This window comes from Sceloporus occidentalis, unplaced genomic scaffold (assembly GCF_023333645.1).
Source record: "Sceloporus occidentalis isolate IW3139 unplaced genomic scaffold, rSceOcc1.0.p SCAF_98, whole genome shotgun sequence".
Taxonomy (NCBI): Eukaryota; Metazoa; Chordata; class Lepidosauria; order Squamata; family Phrynosomatidae; genus Sceloporus; species Sceloporus occidentalis.
In genome coordinates this window covers 2948787-2970708 of record NW_028317078.1, presented here as the reverse complement: position 1 = coordinate 2970708, position 21922 = coordinate 2948787, and positions in this window count along the sequence as shown.

Below are 21922 nucleotides of genomic sequence, written 5' to 3'. Positions count from 1 at the left end.
TCTCTTACACTCTCTTACACTCTGTTACACTCTCTTACATGCTGTTACACTCTCTTACACTCTGTTACTGTCTATAACACTCTCTTACACTCTGTTACTGTCTATTACACTCTGCTACTGTCTCTTTCACTCTCTTACACTATGTTACACTCTCTTACACTCTGCTGCTGTCTCTTACACTCTGTTACTGTCTCTTACACTCTTACTGTCTCTTACACTCTCTTACACTCTCCTACACTCTGCTACTGTCTCTTACACCCTCTTACACTCTGTTACTGTCTCTTACACTCTGTTACTGTCTCTTACACTCTCTTACACTCTCCTACACTCTGCTACTGTCTCTTACACCCTCTTACACTCTGTTACTGTCTCTTACACTCTGTTACTGTCTCTTACACTCTCCTACACTATGTTACTGTCTCTTACACTCTCTTACACTCTGTTACACTCTCTTACACTCTGTAACTGTCTCTTACACTCTGTTACACTCTGCTACTGTCTATAACACTCTCTTACACTCTGTTACTGTCTATTACACTCTGCTACTGTCTCTTACACTCTCTTACACTATGTTACACTCTGCTACAGTCTATTACACTCTGCTACAGTCTATTACACTCTGCTACTGTCTCTTACACTCTGCTATTGTCTCTTACACTCTGATACTGTCTATAACACTCTCTTACACTCTGTTACTGTCTATTACACTCTGCTACTGTCTCTTACACTCTGCTGCTGTCTATTACACTCTGCTACTGTCTCTTACACTCTGCTATTGTCTATAACACTCTGCTACTGTGTATAACACTCTCTTACACTCTGTTACTGTCTATTACACTCCGCTACTGTCTCTTACACTCTCTTACACTCTGTTACACTCTGTTACAGTCTATTACACTCTGCTACTGTCTCTTACACTCTGCTATTGTCTCTTGCACTCTGCTACTGTCTATAACACTCTCTTACACTCTGTTACTGTCTATTACACTCTGCTATTGTCTCTTACACTCTCTTACACTCTGTTACACTCTGCTACAGTCTCTTACACTCTGCTACAGTCTCTTACACTCTGCTACTGTCTCTTACACTCTATTACACTCTGTTACTGTCTATTACACTCTGCTACTGTCTCTTACACTCTCTTACACTATGTTACACACTCTAACACTCTGCTGCTGTCTCTTACACTCTGTTACTGTCTCTTACACTCCGTTACTGTCTCTTACACTCTCCTACACTCTGTTACTGTCTCTTACACTCTGTTACACTCTCTTACTGTCTCTTACACTCTGTTACACTCTCTTACACGCTGTTACACTCTCTTACACTCTGTTACTGTCTCTTACACTCTTACACTCTGCTACTGTCTCTTACACTCTGCTACTGTCTCTTACACTCTGCTACTCTCTCTTTCACTTTGCTTCTGTCTCTTACACACTGCTACTGTCTCTTACGCTCTGTTACTGTCTCTTACACTCTGTTACTGTCTCGTACACTCTGTTACTGTCTCGTACACTCTGTTACTGTCTCTTACACTCTGTTACACTCTCTTACACTCTGTTACTGTCTCTTACACTCTTACACTCTGCTGCTGTCTCTTACACTCTGTTACTGTCTCTTACACTCTGTTACTGTCTATTACACTCTGCTACTGTCTCTTACACTCTGCTATTGTCTCTTGCACTCTGCTACTGTCTATAACACTCTCTTACACTCTGTTACTGTCTATTACACTCTGCTATTGTCTCTTACACTCTCTTACACTCTGTTACACTCTGCTACAGTCTATTACACTCTGCTACTGTCTCTTACACTCTGCTATTGTCTCTTACACTCTGCTACTGTCTCTTACACTCTATTACACTCTGTTACTGTCCATTACACTCTGCTACTGTCTCTTTCACTCTCTTACACTATGTTACACACTCTTACACTCTGCTGCTGTCTCTTACACTCTGTTACTGTCTCTTACACTCTCTTACACTCTGTTACACTCTGTTACACTCTCTTACATGCTGTTACACTCTCTTACACTCTGTTACTGTCTATTACACTCTCTTACACTCTGCTACTGTCTCTTACTCTCTGCTACTGTCTCTTACACTCTGCTACTCTCTCTTTCACTCTGCTTCTGTCTCTTACACTCTGCTACTGTCTCTTACGCTCTGTTACTGTCTCTTACACTCTGTTACACTCTCTTACACTCTGCTGCTGTCTCTTACACTCTGTTACTGTCTCTTACACTCTGTTACTGTCTCTTACACTCTCTTACACTCTCCTACACTCTGCTACTGTCTCTTACACCCTCTTACACTCTGTTACTGTCTCTTACACTCTGTTACTGTCTCTTAAACTCTGCTACTGTCTATAACACTCTCTTACACTCTGTTAATGTCTATTACACTCTGCTACTGTCTCTTACACTCTCTTACACTGTTACACTCTGCTACAGTCTATTACACTCTGCTACTGTCTCTTACACTCTGCTATTGTCTCTTACACTCTGCTACTGTCTATAACACTCTCTTACACTCTGTTACTGTCTATTACACTCTGCTACTGTCTCTTACACTCTCTTACACTCTGCTGCTGTCTATTACACTCTGCTACTGTCTCTTACACTCTGCTATTGTCTCTTACACTCTGCTACTGTCTATAACACTCTCTTACACTCTGTTACTGTCTATTACACTCTGCGACTATCTCTTCAACTCTCTTACACTCTTCTGCTGTCTCTTACACTCTGTTACTGTCTCTTACACTGTTACACTCTCTTACACTCTGTAACTGTCTCTTACACTCTGTTACTGTCTCCTATACTCTGTTACTGTCTCCTATACTCTGTTACACTCTCTTACACTCTGCTGCTGTCTCTTACACTCTGTTACTGTCTCTTACACTCTGTTACTGTCTCTTACACTCTGTTACTGTCTCTTACACTCTCTTACACTCTCTTACACTCTCCTACACTCTGCTACTGTCTCTTACACCCTCTTACACTCTGTTACTGTCTCTTAAACTCTGCTACTGTCTATAACACTCTCTTACACTCTGTTACTGTCTATTACACTCTGCTACTGTCTCTTACACTCTCTTACACTATGTTACACTCTGCTACAGTCTATTACACTCTGCTACTGTCTCTTACACTCTGCTATTGTCTCTTACACTCTGCTACTGTCTATAACACTCTCTTACACTCTGTTACTGTCTATTACACTCTGCTACTGTCTCTTACACTCTCTTACACTCTGCTGCTGTCTATTACACTCTGCTACTGTCTCTTACACTCTGCTATTGTCTATAACACTCTGCTACTGTCTATAACACTCTCTTACACTCTGTTACTGTCTATTACACTCTGCTACTGTCTCTTACACTCTCGTACACTCTGCTGCTGTCTCTTACACTCTGTTACACTCTCTTACACTCTCTTACACTCTGTAACTGTCTCTTACACTCTCTTACACTCTGTTACTGTCTCCTATACTCTGTTACACTTTCTTACACTCCACTACTGTCTCATATACTCTTTTACTGTCTCTTACACAGGTTTACGAGGTCTACGCGAAGAGATCCCCAAAGACGTTCACAGTATACTGAGATCATTCAGGACTATGTGATCCTAGAGGACGGTATATGCCATGTGACACTCTCTTACACTCTACTACACTCTACTACTGTCTCTTTCACTCTGCTACTGTCTCTTACACTCTGTTACTGTCTTTTACACTCTGTTACTGTCTCTTACACTCTGCTACTGTATCTTACACTCTGCTATTGTCTCTTACACTCTGCTACTGTCTATAACACTCTCTTACACTCTGTTACTGTCTATTACACTCTGCTACTGTCTCTTACACTCTCTTACACTATGTTACACTCTCTTACACTCTGCTGCTGACTCTTACACTCTGTTACTGTCTCTGACACTCTCCTACACTCTGTTACTGTCTATTACACTCTGCTACTGTCTCTTTCACTCTCTTACACTATGTTACACTCTCTTACACTCTGCTGCTGTCTCTTACACTCTGTTACTGTCTCTTACACTCTGTTACTGTCTCTTACACTCTCTTACACTCTGTTACACTCTCTTACATGCTGTTACACTCTCTTACACTCTGTTACTGTCTCTTACACTCTCTTACACTCTGCTACTGTCTCTTACACTCTGCTACTGTCTCTTACACTCTGCTACTCTCTCTTTCACTCTGCTTCTGTCTCTTACACTCTGCTACTGTCTCTTACGCTCTGTTACTGTCTCTTACACTCTGTTACACTCTCTTACACTCTGCTGCTGTCTCTTACACTCTGTTACTGTCTCTTACACTCTTACTGTCTCTTACACTCTCTTACACTCTCCTACACTCTGCTACTGTCTCTTACACCCTCTTACACTCTGTTACTGTCTCTTACACTCTGTTACTGTCTCTTACACTCTCCTACACTATGTTACTGTCTCTTACACTCTCTTACACTCTGTTACACTCTCTTACACTCTGTAACTGTCTCTTACACTCTCTTACACTCTGCTACTGTCTATAACACTCTCTTACACTCTGTTACTGTCTATTACACTCTGCTACTGTCTCTTACACTCTCTTACACTATGTTACACTCTGCTACAGTCTATTACACTCTGCTACTGTCTCTTACACTCTGCTATTGTCTCTTACACTCTGATACTGTCTATAACACTCTCTTACACTCTGTTACTGTCTATTACACTCTGCTACTGTCTCTTACACTCTCTTACACTCTGCTGCTGTCAATTACACTCTGCTACTGTCTCTTACACTCTGCTATTGTCTATAACACTCTGCTACTGTCTATAACACTCTCTTACACTCTGTTACTGTCTATTACACTCCGCTACTGTCTCTTACACTCTCTTACACTCTCTTACACTCTGTTACACTCTGTTACAGTCTATTACACTCTGCTACTGTCTCTTACACTCTGCTATTGTCTCTTGCACTCTGCTACTGTCTATAACACTCTCTTACACTCTGTTACTGTCTATTACACTCTGCTATTGTCTCTTACACTCTCTTACACTCTGTTACACTCTGCTACAGTCTATTACACTCTGCTACTGTCTCTTACACTCTGCTACTGTCTCTTACACTCTATTACACTCTGTTACTGTCTATTACACTCTGCTACTGTCTCTTACACTCTCTTACACTATGTTACACTCTCTAACACTCTGCTGCTGTCTCTTACACTCTGTTACTGTCTCTTACACTCCGTTACTGTCTCTTACACTCTCCTACACTCTGTTACTGTCTCTTACACTCTGTTACACTCTCTTACTGTCTCTTACACTCTGTTACACTCTCTTACACGCTGTTACACTCTCTTACACTCTGTTACTGTCTCTTACACTCTGCTACTGTCTCTTACACTCTGCTACTCTCTCTTTCACTTTGCTTCTGTCTCTTACACACTGCTACTGTCTCTTACGCTCTGTTACTGTCTCTTACACTCTACTACACTCTCGTATACTCTGTTACTGTCTCTTACACTCATTTACTGTCTCGTACACTCTGTTACTGTCTCGTACACTCTGTTACTGTCTCTTACACTCTGTTACACTCTCTTACACTCTGTTACTGTCTCTTACACTCTTACACTCTGCTGCTGTCTCTTACACTCTGTTACTGTCTCTTACACTCTGCTATTGTCTCTTGCACTCTGCTACTGTCTATAACACTCTCTTACACTATGTTACTGTCTATTACACTCTGCTATTGTCTCTTACACTCTCTTACACTCTGTTACACTCTGCTACAGTCTATTACACTCTGCTACTGTCTCTTACACTCTGCTATTGTCTCTTACACTCTGCTACTGTCTCTTACACTCTATTACACTCTGTTACTGTCTATTACACTCTGCTACTGTCTCTTACACTCTCTTACACTATGTTACACTCTCTTACACTCTGCTGCTGTCTCTTACACTCTGCTACTGTCTCTTACACTCTCTTACACTATGTTACACTCTCTTACACTCTGCTGCTGTCTCTTACACTCTGTTACTGTCTCTTACACTCCGTTACTGTCTCTTACACTCTCCTACACTCTGTTACTGTCTCTTACACTCTGTTACACTCTCTTACTGTCTCTTACACTCTGTTACACTCTCTTACACGCTGTTACACTCTCTTACACTCTGTTACTGTCTCTTACACTCTCTTACACTCTGCTACTGTCTCTTACACTCTGCTACTGTCTCTTACACTCTGCTACTCTCTCTTTCACTTTGCTTCTGTCTCTTACACACTGCTACTGTCTCTTACGCTCTGTTACTGTCTCTTACACTCTACTACACTCTCGTATACTCTGTTACTGTCTCTTACACTCTGTTACTGTCTCTTACACTCTGTTACTGTCTCGTACACTCTGTTACTGTCTCTTACACTCTGTTACACTCTCTTACACTCTGTTACTGTCTCTTACACTCTCTTACACTCTCTTACACTCTCCTACACTCTGCTACTGTCTCTTACACCCTCTTACACTCTGTTACTGTCTCTTACACTCTGTTACTGTCTCTTAAACTCTGCTACTGTCTATAACACTCTCTTACACTCTGTTACTGTCTATTACACTCTGCTACTGTCTCTTACACTCTCTTACACTATGTTACACTCTGCTACAGTCTATTACACTCTGCTACTGTCTCTTACACTCTGCTATTGTCTCTTACACTCTGCTACTGTCTATAACACTCTCTTACACTCTGTTACTGTCTCTTACACTCTGTTACTGTCTCCTATACTCTGTTACTGTCTCTTACACCCTGTTACACTCTCTTACACTCTGCTACTGTCTCTTACACTCTACTACACTCTCGTACACTCTGTTACTGTCTATTACACTCTCTTACACTCTGCTGCTGTCTCTTACACTCTGTTACTGTCTCTTACACTCTGTTACTGTCTCTTACACTCTGCTACTGTCTATAACACTCTCTTACACTATGTTACACTCTGCTACTGTCTCTTACACTCTGCTATTGTCTCTTACACTCTGCTACTGTCTCTTACACTCTATTACACTCTGTTACTGTCTATTACACTCTGCTACTGTCTCTTACACTCTCTTACACTATGTTACACTCTCTTACACTCTGCTGCTGTCTCTTACACTCTGTTACTGTCTCTTACACTCTCTTACACTCTCCTACACTCTGCTACTGTCTCTTACACCCTCTTACACTCTTACTGTCTCTTACACTCTGTTACTGTCTCTTAAACTCTGCTACTGTCTGTAACACTCTCTTACACTCTATTACTGTCTATTACACTCTGCTACTGTCTCTTACACTCTCTTACACTATTTTACACTCTGCTACAGTCTATTACACTCTGCTACTGTCTCTTACACTCTGCTATTGTCCCTTACACTCTGCTACTGTCTATAACACTCTCTTACACTCTCTTACACTCTGCTACTGTCTCTTACACTCTGTTACTGTCTCTTACACTCTCCTACACTATGTTACTGTCTCTTACACTCTCTTACACTCTGTTACACTCTCTTACACTCTGTAACTGTCTCTTACACTCTCTTACACTCTGCTACTGTCTATAACACTCTCTTACACTCTGTTACTGTCTATTACACTCTGCTACTGTCTCTTACACTCTCTTACACTATGTTACACTCTGCTACAGTCTATTACACTCTGCTACTGTCTCTTACACTCTGCTATTGTCTCTTACACTCTGCTACTGTCTATAACACTCTCTTACACTCTGTTACTGTCTATTACACTCTGCTACTGTCTCTTACACTCTCTTACACTCTGCTGCTGTCTATTACACTCTGCTACTGTCTCTTACGCTCTGCTATTGTCTATAACACTCTGCTACTGTCTATAACACTCTCTTACACTCTGTTACTGTCTATTACACTCTGCTACTGTCTCTTACACTCTCTTACACTCTGCTGCTGTCTCTTACACTCTGTTACTGTCTCTTACACTCTGTTACACTCTCTTACACTCTGTTACACTCTCTTACACTCTCTTACACTCTGTAACTGTCTCTTACACTCTCTTACACTCTGTTAATGTCTCCTATACTCTGTTACACTTTCTTACACTCCACTACTGTCTCATATACTCTTTTACTGTCTCTTACACAGGTTTACGAGGTCTACGCGAAGAGATCCCCAAAGACGTTCACAGTATACTGAGATCATTCAGGACTATGTGATCCTAGAGGACGGTATATGCCATGTGACACTCTCTTACACTCTACTACACTCTACTACTGTCTCTTTCACTCTGCTACTGTCTCTTACACTCTGTTACTGTCTTTTACACTCTGTTACTGTCTCTTACACTCTGCTACTGTATCTTACACTCTGCTATTGTCTCTTACACTCTGCTACTGTCTATAACACTCTCTTACACTCTGTTACTGTCTATTACACTCTGCTACTGTCTCTTACACTCTCTTACACTATGTTACACTCTCTTACACTCTGCTGCTGACTCTTACACTCTGTTACTGTCTCTGACACTCTCCTACACTCTGTTACTGTCTATTACACTCTGCTACTGTATCTTTCACTCTCTTACACTATGTTACACTCTCTTACACTCTGCTGCTGTCTCTTACACTCTGTTACTGTCTCTTACACTCTGTTACTGTCTCTTACACTCTGTTACTGTCTCTTACACTCGCCTACACTCTGTTACTGTCTCTTACACTCTCTTACACTCTGTTACTCTCTCTTACACGCTGTTACACTCTCCTACACTCTGTTACTGTCTATTACACTCTGCTACTGTCTCTTTCACTCTCTTACACTATGTTACACTCTCTTACACTCTGCTGCTGTCTCTTACACTCTGTTACTGTCTCTTACACTCTGTTACTGTCTCTTACACTCTCTTACACTCTGTTACCGTCTCCTATACTCTGTTACTGTCTCCTATGCTCTGTCACACTCTCTTACACTCCGCTACTGTCTCATATACTCTTTTACTGTCTCTTACACAGGTTTACGATGTCTACGCGAAGAGATCCCCAAAGACGTTCACAGTATACTGAGATCATTCAGGACTATGTGATCCTAGAGGACGGTATATGCCATGTGACACTCTGGTACACTCTACTACACTCTACTACTGCCTCTTTCACTCTGCTACTGTCTCTTACACTCTGTTACTGTCTCTTACACTTTGCTACTGTATCTTACACTCTGCTATTGTCTCTTACACTCTGCTACTGTCTATAACACTCTCTTACACTCTGTTACTGTCTATTACACTCTGCTACTGTCTCTTACACTCTCTTACACTCTGCTGCTGTCTATTACACTCTGCTACTGTCTCTTACACTCTGCTATTGTCTCTTACACGCTGCTACTGTCTATAACACTCTCTTACACTCTGTTACTGTCTATTACACTCTGCTACAGTCTCTTACACTCTCTTACACTATGTTACACTCTGCTCCAGTCTATTACACTCTGCTATTGTCTCTTACACTCTGCTACTGTCTATAACACTCTCTTACACTCTGTTACTGTCTATTACACTCTGCGACTGTCTCTTCAACTCTCTTACACTCTTCTGCTGTCTCTTACACTCTGTTACTGTCTCTTACACTATGTTACACTCTCTTACACTCTGTAACTGTCTCTTACACTCTCTTACACTCTGTTACTGTCTCCTATACTCTGTTACTGTCTCCTATACTCTGTTGCACTCTCTTACACTCTGCTGCTGTCTCTTACACTCTGTTACTGTCTCTTACACTCTGTTACTGTCTCTTACACTCTCTTACACTCTCTTACACTCTCCTACACTCTGCTACTGTCTCTTACACCCTCTTACACTCTGTTACTGTCTCTTACACTCTGTTACTGTCTCTTAAACTCTGCTACTGTCTATAACACTCTCTTACACTCTGTTACTGTCTATTACACTCTGCTACTGTCTCTTACACTCTCTTACACTCTGTTACACTCTGTTACAGTCTATTACACTCTGCTACTGTCTCTTACACTCTGCTATTGTCTCTTGCACTCTGCTACTGTCTATAACACTCTCTTACACTCTGTTACTGTCTATTACACTCTGCTATTGTCTCTTACACTCTCTTACACTCTGCTACAGTCTATTACACTCTGCTACTGTCTCTTACACTCTGCTACTGTCTCTTACACTCTATTACACTCTGTTACTGTCTATTACACTCTGCTACTGTCTCTTACACTCTCTTACACTATGTTACACTCTCTAACACTCTGCTGCTGTCTCTTACACTCCGTTACTGTCTCTTACACTCTCCTACACTCTGTTACTGTCTCTTACACTCTGTTACACTCTCTTACTGTCTCTTACACTCTGTTACTGTCTCGTACACTCTGCTACTGTCTCGTACACTCTGTTACTGTCTCTTACACTCTGTTACACTCTCTTACACTCTGTTACTGTCTCTTACACTCTTACACTCTGCTGCTGTCTCTTACACTCTGTTACTGTCTCTTACACTCTGTTACTGTCTATTACACTCTGCTACTGTCTCTTACACTCTGCTATTGTCTCTTGCACTCTGCTACTGTCTATAACACTCTCTTACACTCTGTTACTGTCTATTACACTCTGCTATTGTCTCTTACACTCTCTTACACTCTGTTACACTCTGCTACAGTCTATTACACTCTGCTACTGTCTCTTACACTCTGCTATTGTCTCTTACACTCTGCTACTGTCTCTTACACTCTATTACACTCTGTTACTGTCTATTACACTCTGCTACTATCTCTTTCACTCTCTTACACTATGTTACACACTCTTACACTCTGCTGCTGTCTCTTACACTCTGTTACTGTCTCTTACACTCTGTTACTGTCTCTTACACTCTCTTACACTCTGTTACTCTCTCTTACATGCTGTTACACTCTCTTACACTCTGTTACTGTCTATTACACTCTCTTACACTCTGCTACTGTCTCTTACTCTCTGCTACTGTCTCTTACACTCTGCTACTCTCTCTTTCACTCTGCTTCTGTCTATAACACTCTCTTACACTCTGTTAATGTCTATTACACTCTGCTACTGTCTCTTACACTCTCTTACACTGTTACACTCTGCTACAGTCTATTACACTCTGCTACTGTCTCTTACACTCTGCTATTGTCTCTTACACTCTGCTACTGTCTATAACACTCTCTTACACTCTGTTACTGTCTATTACACTCTGCTACTGTCTCTTACACTCTCTTACACTCTGCTGCTGTCTATTACACTCTGCTACTGTCTCTTACACTCTGCTATTGTCTCTTACACTCTGCTACTGTCTATAACACTCTCTTACACTCTGTTACTGTCTATTACACTCTGCTACATTCTCTTACACTCTCTTAGACTATGTTACACTCTGCTCCAGTCTATTACACTCTGCTATTGTCTCTTACACTCTGCTACTGTCTATAACACTCTCTTACACTCTGTTACTGTCTATTACACTCTGCGACTGTCTCTTCAACTCTCTTACACTCTTCTGCTGTCTCTTACACTCTGTTACTGTCTCTTACACTATGTTACACTCTCTTACACTCTGTAACTGTCTCTTACACTCTCTTACACTCTGTTACTGTCTCCTATACTCTGTTACTGTCTCCTATACTCTGTTACACTCTCTTACACTCTGCTGCTGTCTCTTACACTCTGTTACTGTCTCTTACACTCTCTTACACTCTCTTACACTCTCCTACACTCTGCTACTGTCTCTTACGCCCTCTTACACTCTGTTACTGTCTCTTACACTCTGTTACTGTCTCTTAAACTCTGCTACTGTCTATAACACTCTCTTACACTCTGTTACTGTCTATTACACTCTGCTACTGTCTCTTACACTCTCTTACACTATGTTACACTCTGCTACAGTCTATTACACTCTGCTACTGTCTCTTACACTCTGCTATTGTCTCTTACACTCTGCTACTGTCTATAACACTCTCTTACACTCTGTTACTGTCTATTACACTCTGCTACTGTCTCTTACACTCTCTTACACTCTGCTGCTGTCTATTACACTCTGCTACTGTCTCTTACACTCTGCTATTGTCTATAACACTCTGCTACTGTCTATAACACTCTCTTACACTCTGTTACTGTCTATTACACTCTGCTACTGTCTCTTACACTCTCTTACACTCTGCTGCTGTCTCTTACACTCTGTTACTGTCTCTTACACTCTGTTACACTCTCTTACACTCTCTTACACTCTGTAACTGTCTCTTACACTCTCTTACACTCTGTTACTGTCTCCTATACTCTGTTACACTTTCTTACACTCCACTACTGTCTCATATACTCTTTTACTGTCTCTTACACAGGTTTACGAGGTCTACGCGAAGAGATCCCCAAAGACGTTCACAGTATACTGAGATCATTCAGGACTATGTGATCCTAGATGACGGTATATGCCATGTGACACTCTCTTACACTCTACTACACTCTACTACTGTCTCTTTCACTCTGCTACTGTCTCTTACACTCTGTTACTGTCTTTTACACTCTGTTACTGTCTCTTACACTCTGCTACTGTATCTTACACTCTGCTATTGTCTCTTACACTCTGCTACTGTCTATAACACTCTCTTACACTCTACATAGTAACATAGTAACATAGTTCATAAGGTTGAAAAAAGACCAAAGTCCATCAAGTTCAACCTATATACATATTGTGTCCCTACTGTGTTGATCCAGAGGAAGGCAAAAAACCCTTATGAAGCAGATGCCAATTGCCCCATACCAGGGGGAAAATTCCTTCCCGACTCCAAATATGGCAATCAGAATAAATCCCTGGATCAACGTTCTGTCCCTATTAATCTAATATCCATAACTTGTAATATTATTGCTTTCAAGAAACACGTCCAGGCTCCTTTTGAACTCATTTATTGAGTTTACCATCACCACTTCCTCTGGCAGAGAGTTCCATAATCTCACCGCTCTTACTGTAAAGAACCCCCGTCTGTGCTGGTGTAGAAACCTTCTTTCCTCCAGCCGTAGAGGATGTCCCCTTGTTATAGATACAGTCCTGGGTATAAATAGGTCCTGGGAGTGATCTCTGTACTGTCCCCTTATATATTTATACATAGTTATTAAGTCCCCCCTAAGCCGTCTTTTTTCCAAACTAAATAACCCCAATTCTGATAATCTTTCTGGGTACTGTAGTCCTCCCATTCCCCTTATTACTCTGGTTGCCCGTCTTTGAACCCTCTCCAGCTCCACTATATCTTTCTTGTACACTGGTGCCCAGTACTGTACACAGTATTCCATGTGTGGTCTGACTAGTGACTTGTACAGGGGTAGAATTATTTCCTTGTCGTGGGCATCTATGCCCCTTTTGATGCACCCCATGATTTTATTTGCCTTAGCAGCAGCTGCCTGACACTGGTCTGTTACTGTCTATTACACTCTGCTACGGTCTCTTACACTCTCTTACACTATGTTACACTCTCTTACACTCTGCTGCTGACTCTTACACTCTGTTACTGTCTCTGACACTCTCCTACACTCTGTTACTGTCTATTACACTCTGCTACTGTCTCTTTCACTCTCTTACACTATGTTACACTCTCTTACACTCTGCTGCTGTCTCTTACACTCTGTTACTGTCTCTTACACTCTGTTACTGTCTCTTACACTCTGTTACTGTCTCTTACACTCTCCTACACTCTGTTACTGTCTCTTACACTCTCTTACACTCTGTTACACTCTCTTACACGCTGTTACACTCTCCTACACTCTGTTACTGTCTATTACACTCTGCTACTGTCTCTTTCACTCTCTTACACTATGTTACACTCTCTTACACTCTGCTGCTGTCTCTTACACTCTGTTACTGTCTCTTACACTCTCTTACACTCTGTTACCGTCTCCTATACTCTGTTACTGTCTCCTATGCTCTGTCACACTCTCTTACACTCCGCTACTGTCTCATATACTCTTTTACTGTCTCTTACACAGGTTTACGATGTCTACGCGAAGAGATCCCCAAAGACGTTCACAGTATACTGAGATCATTCAGGACTATGTGATCCTAGAGGACGGTATATGCCATGTGACACTCTGGTACACTCTACTACACTCTACTACTGCCTCTTTCACTCTGCTACTGTCTCTTACACTCTGTTACTGTCTCTTACACTTTGCTACTGTATCTTACACTCTGCTATTGTCTCTTACACTCTGCTACTGTCTATAACACTATCTTACACTCTGTTGCTGTCTATTACACTCTGCTACTGTCTCTTTCACTCTCTTACACTATGTTACACTCTCTTACACTCTGCTGCTGTCTCTTACACTCTGTTACTGTCTCTTACACTCTGTTACTGTCTCTTACACTCTACTACACTCTGTTACTGTCTCTTACACTCTCTTACACTCTGTTACACTCTCTTACATGCTGTTACACTCTCTTACACTCTGTTACTGTCTCTTACACTCTCTTACACTCTGCTACTGTCTCTTACACTCTGCTACTGTCTCTTACACTCTGCTACTCTCTCTTTCACTCTGCTTCTGTCTCTTACACTCTGCTACTGTCTCTTACGCTCTGTTACTGTCTCTTACACTCTGTTACACTCTCTTACACTCTGCTGCTGTCTCTTACACTCTGTTACTGTCTCTTACACTCTTACTGTCTCTTACACTCTCTTACACTCTCCTACACTCTGCTACTGTCTCTTACACCCTCTTACACTCTGTTACTGTCTCTTACACTCTGTTACTGTCTCTTACACTCTCCTACACTATGTTACTGTCTCTTACACTCTCTTACACTCTGTTACACTCTCTTACACTCTGTAACTGTCTCTTACACTCTCTTACACTCTGCTACTGTCTATAACACTCTCTTACACTCTGTTACTGTCTATTACACTCTGCTACTGTCTCTTACACTCTCTTACACTATGTTACACTCTGCTACAGTCTATTACACTCTGCTACTGTCTCTTACACTCTGCTATTGTCTCTTACACTCTGATACTGTCTATAACACTCTCTTACACTCTGTTACTGTCTATTACACTCTGCTACTGTCTCTTACACTCTCTTACACTCTGCTGCTGTCAATTACACTCTGCTACTGTCTCTTACACTCTGCTATTGTCTATAACACTCTGCTACTGTCTATAACACTCTCTTACACTCTGTTACTGTCTATTACACTCCGCTACTGTCTCTTACACTCTCTTACACTCTGTTACACTCTGTTACAGTCTATTACACTCTGCTACTGTCTCTTACACTCTGCTATTGTCTCTTGCACTCTGCTACTGTCTATAACACTCTCTTACACTCTGTTACTGTCTATTACACTCTGCTATTGTCTCTTACACTCTCTTACACTCTGTTACACTCTGCTACAGTCTATTACACTCTGCTACTGTCTCTTACACTCTGCTACTGTCTCTTACACTCTATTACACTCTGTTACTGTCTATTACACTCTGCTACTGTCTCTTACACTCTCTTACACTATGTTACACTCTCTAACACTCTGCTGCTGTCTCTTACACTCTGTTACTGTCTCTTACACTCCGTTACTGTCTCTTACACTCTCCTACACTCTGTTACTGTCTCTTACACTCTGTTACACTCTCTTACTGTCTCTTACACTCTGTTACACTCTCTTACACGCTGTTACACTCTCTTACACTCTGTTACTGTCTCTTACACTCTTACACTCTGCTACTGTCTCTTACACTCTGCTACTGTCTCTTACACTCTGCTACTCTCTCTTTCACTTTGCTTCTGTCTCTTACACACTGCTACTGTCTCTTACGCTCTGTTACTGTCTCTTACACTCTACTACACTCTCGTATACTCTGTTACTGTCTCTTACACTCTGTTACTGTCTCGTACACTCTGCTACTGTCTCGTACACTCTGTTACTGTCTCTTACACTATGTTACACTCTCTTACACTCTGTTACTGTCTCTTACACTCTTACACTCTGCTGCTGTCTCTTACACTCTGTTACTGTCTCTTACACTCTGTTACTGTCTATTACACTCTGCTACTGTCTCTTACACTCTGCTATTGTCTCTTGCACTCTGCTACTGTCTATAACACTCTCTTACACTCTGTTACTGTCTATTACACTCTGCTATTGTCTCTTACACTCTCTTACACTATGTTACACTCTGCTACAGTCTATTACACTCTGCTACTGTCTCTTACACTCTGCTATTGTCTCTTACACTCTGCTACTGTCTCTTACACTCTATTACACTCTGTTACTGTCTATTACACTCTGCTACTATCTCTTTCACTCTCTTACACTATGTTACACACTCTTACACTCTGCTGCTGTCTCTTACACTCTGTTACTGTCTCTTACACTCTGTTACTGTCTCTTACACTCTCTTACACTCTGTTACACTCTGTTACACGCTGTTACACTCTCTTACACTCTGTTACTGTCTATTACACTCTCTTACACTCTGCTACTGTCTCTTACTCTCTGCTACTGTCTCTTACACTCTGCTACTCTCTCTTTCACTCTGCTTCTGTCTCTTACACTCTGCTACTGTCTCTTACGCTCTGTTACTGTCTCTTACACTCTGTTACACTCTCTTACACTCTGCTGCTGTCTCTTACACTCTGTTACTGTCTCTTACACTCTCTTACACTCTCCTACACTCTGCTACTGTCTCTTACACCCTCTTACACTCTGTTACTGTCTCTTACACTCTGTTACTGTCTCTTAAACTCTGCTACTGTCTATAACACTCTCTTACACTCTGTTAATGTCTATTACACTCTGCTACTGTCTCTTACACTCTCTTACACTGTTACACTCTGCTACAGTCTATTACACTCTGCTACTGTCTCTTACACTCTGCTACTGTCTATAACACTCTCTTACACTCTGTTACTGTCTATTACACTCTGCTACTGTCTCTTACACTCTCTTACACTCTGCTGCTGTCTATTACACTCTGCTACTGTCTCTTACACTCTGCTATTGTCTCTTACACTCTGCTACTGTCTATAACACTCTCTTACACTCTGTTACTGTCTATTACACTCTGCTACAGTCTCTTACACTCTCTTACACTATGTTACACTCTGCTCCAGTCTATTACACTCTGCTATTGTCTCTTACACTCTGCTACTGTCTATAACACTCTCTTACACTCTGTTACTGTCTATTACACTCTGCGACTGTCTCTTCAACTCTCTTACACTCTTCTGCTGTCTCTTACACTCTGTTACTGTCTCTTACACTATGTTACACTCTCTTACACTCTGTAACTGTCTCTTACACTCTCTTACACTCTGTTACTGTCTCCTATACTCTGTTACTGTCTCCTATACTCTGTTACACTCTCTTACACTCTGCTGCTGTCTCTTACACTCTGTTACTGTCTCTTACACCCTCTTACACTCTGTTACTGTCTCTTACACTCTGTTACTGTCTCTTAAACTCTGCTACTGTCTATAACACTCTCTTACACTCTGTTACTGTCTATTACACTCTGCTACTGTCTCTTACACTCTCTTACACTATGTTACACTCTGCTACAGTCTATTACACTCTGCTACTGTCTCTTACACTCTGCTATTGTCTCTTACACTCTGCTACTGTCTATAACACTCTCTTACACTCTGTTACTGTCTATTACACTCTGCTACTGTCTCTTACACTCTCTTACACTCTGCTGCTGTCTATTACACTCTGCTACTGTCTCTTACACTCTGCTATTGTTTATAACACTCTGCTACTGTCTATAACACTCTCTTACACTCTGTTACTGTCTATTACACTCTGCTACTGTCTCTTACACTCTCTTACACTCTGCTGCTGTCTCTTACACTCTGTTACTGTCTCTTACACTCTGTTACACTCTCTTACACTCTCTTACACTCTGTAACTGTCTCTTACACTCTCTTACACTCTGTTACTGTCTCCTATACTCTGTTACACTTTCTTACACTCCACTACTGTCTCATATACTCTTTTACTGTCTCTTACACAGGTTTACGAGGTCTACGCGAAGAGATCCCCAAAGACGTTCACAGTATACTGAGATCATTCAGGACTATGTGATCCTAGAGGACGGTATATGCCATGTGACACTCTCTTACACTCTACTACACTCTACTACTGTCTCTTTCACTCTGCTACTGTCTCTTACACTCTGTTACTGTCTTTTACACTCTGTTACTGTCTCTTACACTCTGCTACTGTATCTTACACTCTGCTATTGTCTCTTACACTCTGCTACTGTCTATAACACTCTCTTACACTCTGTTACTGTCTATTACACTCTGCTACTGTCTCTTACACTCTCTTACACTATGTTACACTCTCTTACACTCTGCTGCTGACTCTTACACTCTGTTACTGTCTCTGACACTCTCCTACACTCTGTTACTGTCTATTACACTCTGCTACTGTCTCTTTCACTCTCTTACACTATGTTACACTCTCTTACACTCTGCTGCTGTCTCTTACACTCTGTTACTGTCTCTTACACTCTGTTACTGTCTCTTACACTCTGTTACTGTCTCTTACACTCTCCTACACTCTGTTACTGTCTCTTACACTCTCTTACACTCTTTTACACTCTCTTACACGCTGTTACACTCTCCTACACTCTGTTACTGTCTATTACACTCTGCTACTGTCTCTTTCACTCTCTTACACTATGTTACACTCTCTTACACTCTGCTGCTGTCTCTTACACTCTGTTACTGTCTCTTACACTCTGTTACTGTCTCTTACACTCTGTTACTGTCTCTTACACTCTCTTACACTCTCTTACACTCTCCTACACTCTGCTACTGTCTCTTACACCCTCTTACACTCTGTTACTGTCTCTTACACTCTGTTACTGTCTCTTAAACTCTGCTACTGTCTATAACACTCTCTTACACTCTGTTACTGTCTATTACACTCTGCTACTGTCTCTTACACTCTCTTACACTATGTTACACTCTGCTACAGTCTATTACACTCTGCTACTGTCTCTTACACTCTGCTATTGTCTCTTACACTCTGCTACTGTCTATAACACTCTCTTACACTCTGTTACTGTCTATTACACTCTGCTACTGTCTCTTACACTCTCTTACACTCTGCTGCTGTCTATTACACTCTGCTACTGTCTCTTACACTCTGCTATTGTTTATAACACTCTGCTACTGTCTATAACACTCTCTTACACTCTGTTACTGTCTATTACACTCTGCTACTGTCTCTTACACTCTGTTACTGTCTCTTACACTTTGCTACTGTATCTTACACTCTGCTATTGTCTCTTACACTCTGCTACTGTCTCTCACACTCTCTTACACTCTGCTGCTGTCTCTTACACTCTGTTACTGTCTCTTACACTCTGTTACACTCTCTTACACTCTCTTACACTCTGTAACTGTCTCTTACACTCTCTTACACTCTGTTACTGTCTCCTATACTCTGTTACACTTTCTTACACTCCACTACTGTCTCATATACTCTTTTACTGTCTCTTACACAGGTTTACGAGGTCTACGCGAAGAGATCCCCAAAGACGTTCACAGTATACTGAGATCATTCAGGACTATGTGATCCTAGAGGACGGTATATGCCATGTGACACTCTCTTACACTCTACTACACTCTACTACTGTCTCTTTCACTCTGCTACTGTCTCTTACACTCTGTTACTGTCTTTTACACTCTGTTACTGTCTCTTACACTCTGCTACTGTATCTTACACTCTGCTATTGTCTCTTACACTCTGCTACTGTCTATAACACTCTCTTACACTCTGTTACTGTCTATTACACTCTGCTACTGTCTCTTACACTCTCTTACACTATGTTACACTCTCTTACACTCTGCTGCTGACTCTTACACTCTGTTACTGTCTCTGACACTCTCCTACACTCTGTTACTGTCTATTACACTCTGCTACTGTCTCTTTCACTCTCTTACACTATGTTACACTCTCTTACACTCTGCTGCTGTCTCTTACACTCTGTTACTGTCTCTTACACTATGTTACACTCTCTTACACTCTGCTGCTGTCTCTTACACTCTGTTACTGTCTCTTACACTCTGTTACTGTCTCTTACACTCTCTTACACTCTGTTACCGTCTCCTATACTCTGTTACTGTCTCCTATGCTCTGTCACACTCTCTTACACTCCGCTACTGTCTCATATACTCTTTTACTGTCTCTTACACAGGTTTACGATGTCTACGCGAAGAGATCCCCAAAGACGTTCACAGTATACTGAGATCATTCAGGACTATGTGATCCTAGAGGACGGTATATGCCATGTGACACTCTGGTACACTCTACTACACTCTACTACTGCCTCTTTCACTCTGCTACTGTCTCTTACACTCTGTTACTGTCTCTTACACTTTGCTACTGTATCTTACACTCTGCTATTGTCTCTTACACTCTGCTACTGTCTATAACACTCTCTTACACTCTGTTACTGTCTATTACACTCTGCTACTGTCTCTTTCACTCTCTTACACTATGTTACACTCTCTTACACTCTGCTGCTGTCTCTTACACTCTGTTACTGTCTCTTACACTCTGTTACTGTCTCTTACACTCTACTACACTCTGTTACTGTCTCTTACACTCTCTTACACTCTGTTACACTCTCTTACATGCTGTTACACTCTCTTACACTCTGTTACTGTCTCTTACACTCTCTTACACTCTGCTACTGTCTCTTACACTCTGCTACTGTCTCTTTCACTCTGTTTCTGTCTCTTTCACTCTGCTTCTGTCTCTTATGTTCTGTTACTGTCTCTTATGCTCTGTTACTGTCTCTTACACTCTACTACACTCTCGTACACTCTGTTACTGTCTCTTACACTCTGTTACTGTCTCTTACACTCTGCTGCTGTCTCTTACACTCTGCTGCTGTCTCTTACACTCTGTTACTGTCTCTTACACTCTCTTACACTCTCCTACACTCTGCTACTGTCTCTTACACCCTCTTACACTCTTACTGTCTCTTACACTCTGTTACTGTCTCTTAAACTCTGCTACTGTCTATAACACTCTCTTACACTCTATTACTGTCTATTACACTCTGCTACTGTCTCTTACACTCTCTTACACTATTTTACACTCTGCTACAGTCTATTACACTCTGCTACTGTCTCTTACACTCTGCTATTGTCCCTTACACTCTGCTACTGTCTATAACACTCTCTTACACTCTCTTACACTCTGCTACTGTCTCTTACACTCTGTTACTGTCTCTTACACTCTCCTACACTATGTTACTGTCTCTTACACTCTGTTACACTCTCTTACACTCTGTAACTGTCTCTTACACTCTCTTACACTCTGCTACTGTCTATAACACTCTCTTACACTCTGTTACTGTCTATTACACTCTGCTACTGTCTCTTACACTCTCTTACACTATGTTACACTCTGCTACAGTCTATTACACTCTGCTACTGTCTCTTACACTCTGCTATTGTCTCTTACACTCTGCTACTGTCTATAACACTCTCTTACACTCTGTTACTGTCTATTACACTCTGCTACTGTCTCTTACACTCTCTTACACTCTGCTGCTGTCTATTACACTCTGCTACTGTCTCTTACACTCTGCTATTGTCTCTTACACTCTGCTACTGTCTATAACACTCTCTTACACTCTGTTACTGTCTATTACACTCTGCTACAGTCTCTTACACTGTCTTACACTATGCTACACTCTGCTCCAGTCTATTACACTCTGCTATTGTCTCTTACACTCTGCTACTGTCTATAACACTCTCTTACACTCTGTTACTGTCTATTACACTCTGCTACTGTCTCTTACACTCTCTTACACTATGTTACACTCTGCTACAGTCTATTACACTCTGCTACTGTCTCTTACACTCTGCTATTGTCTCT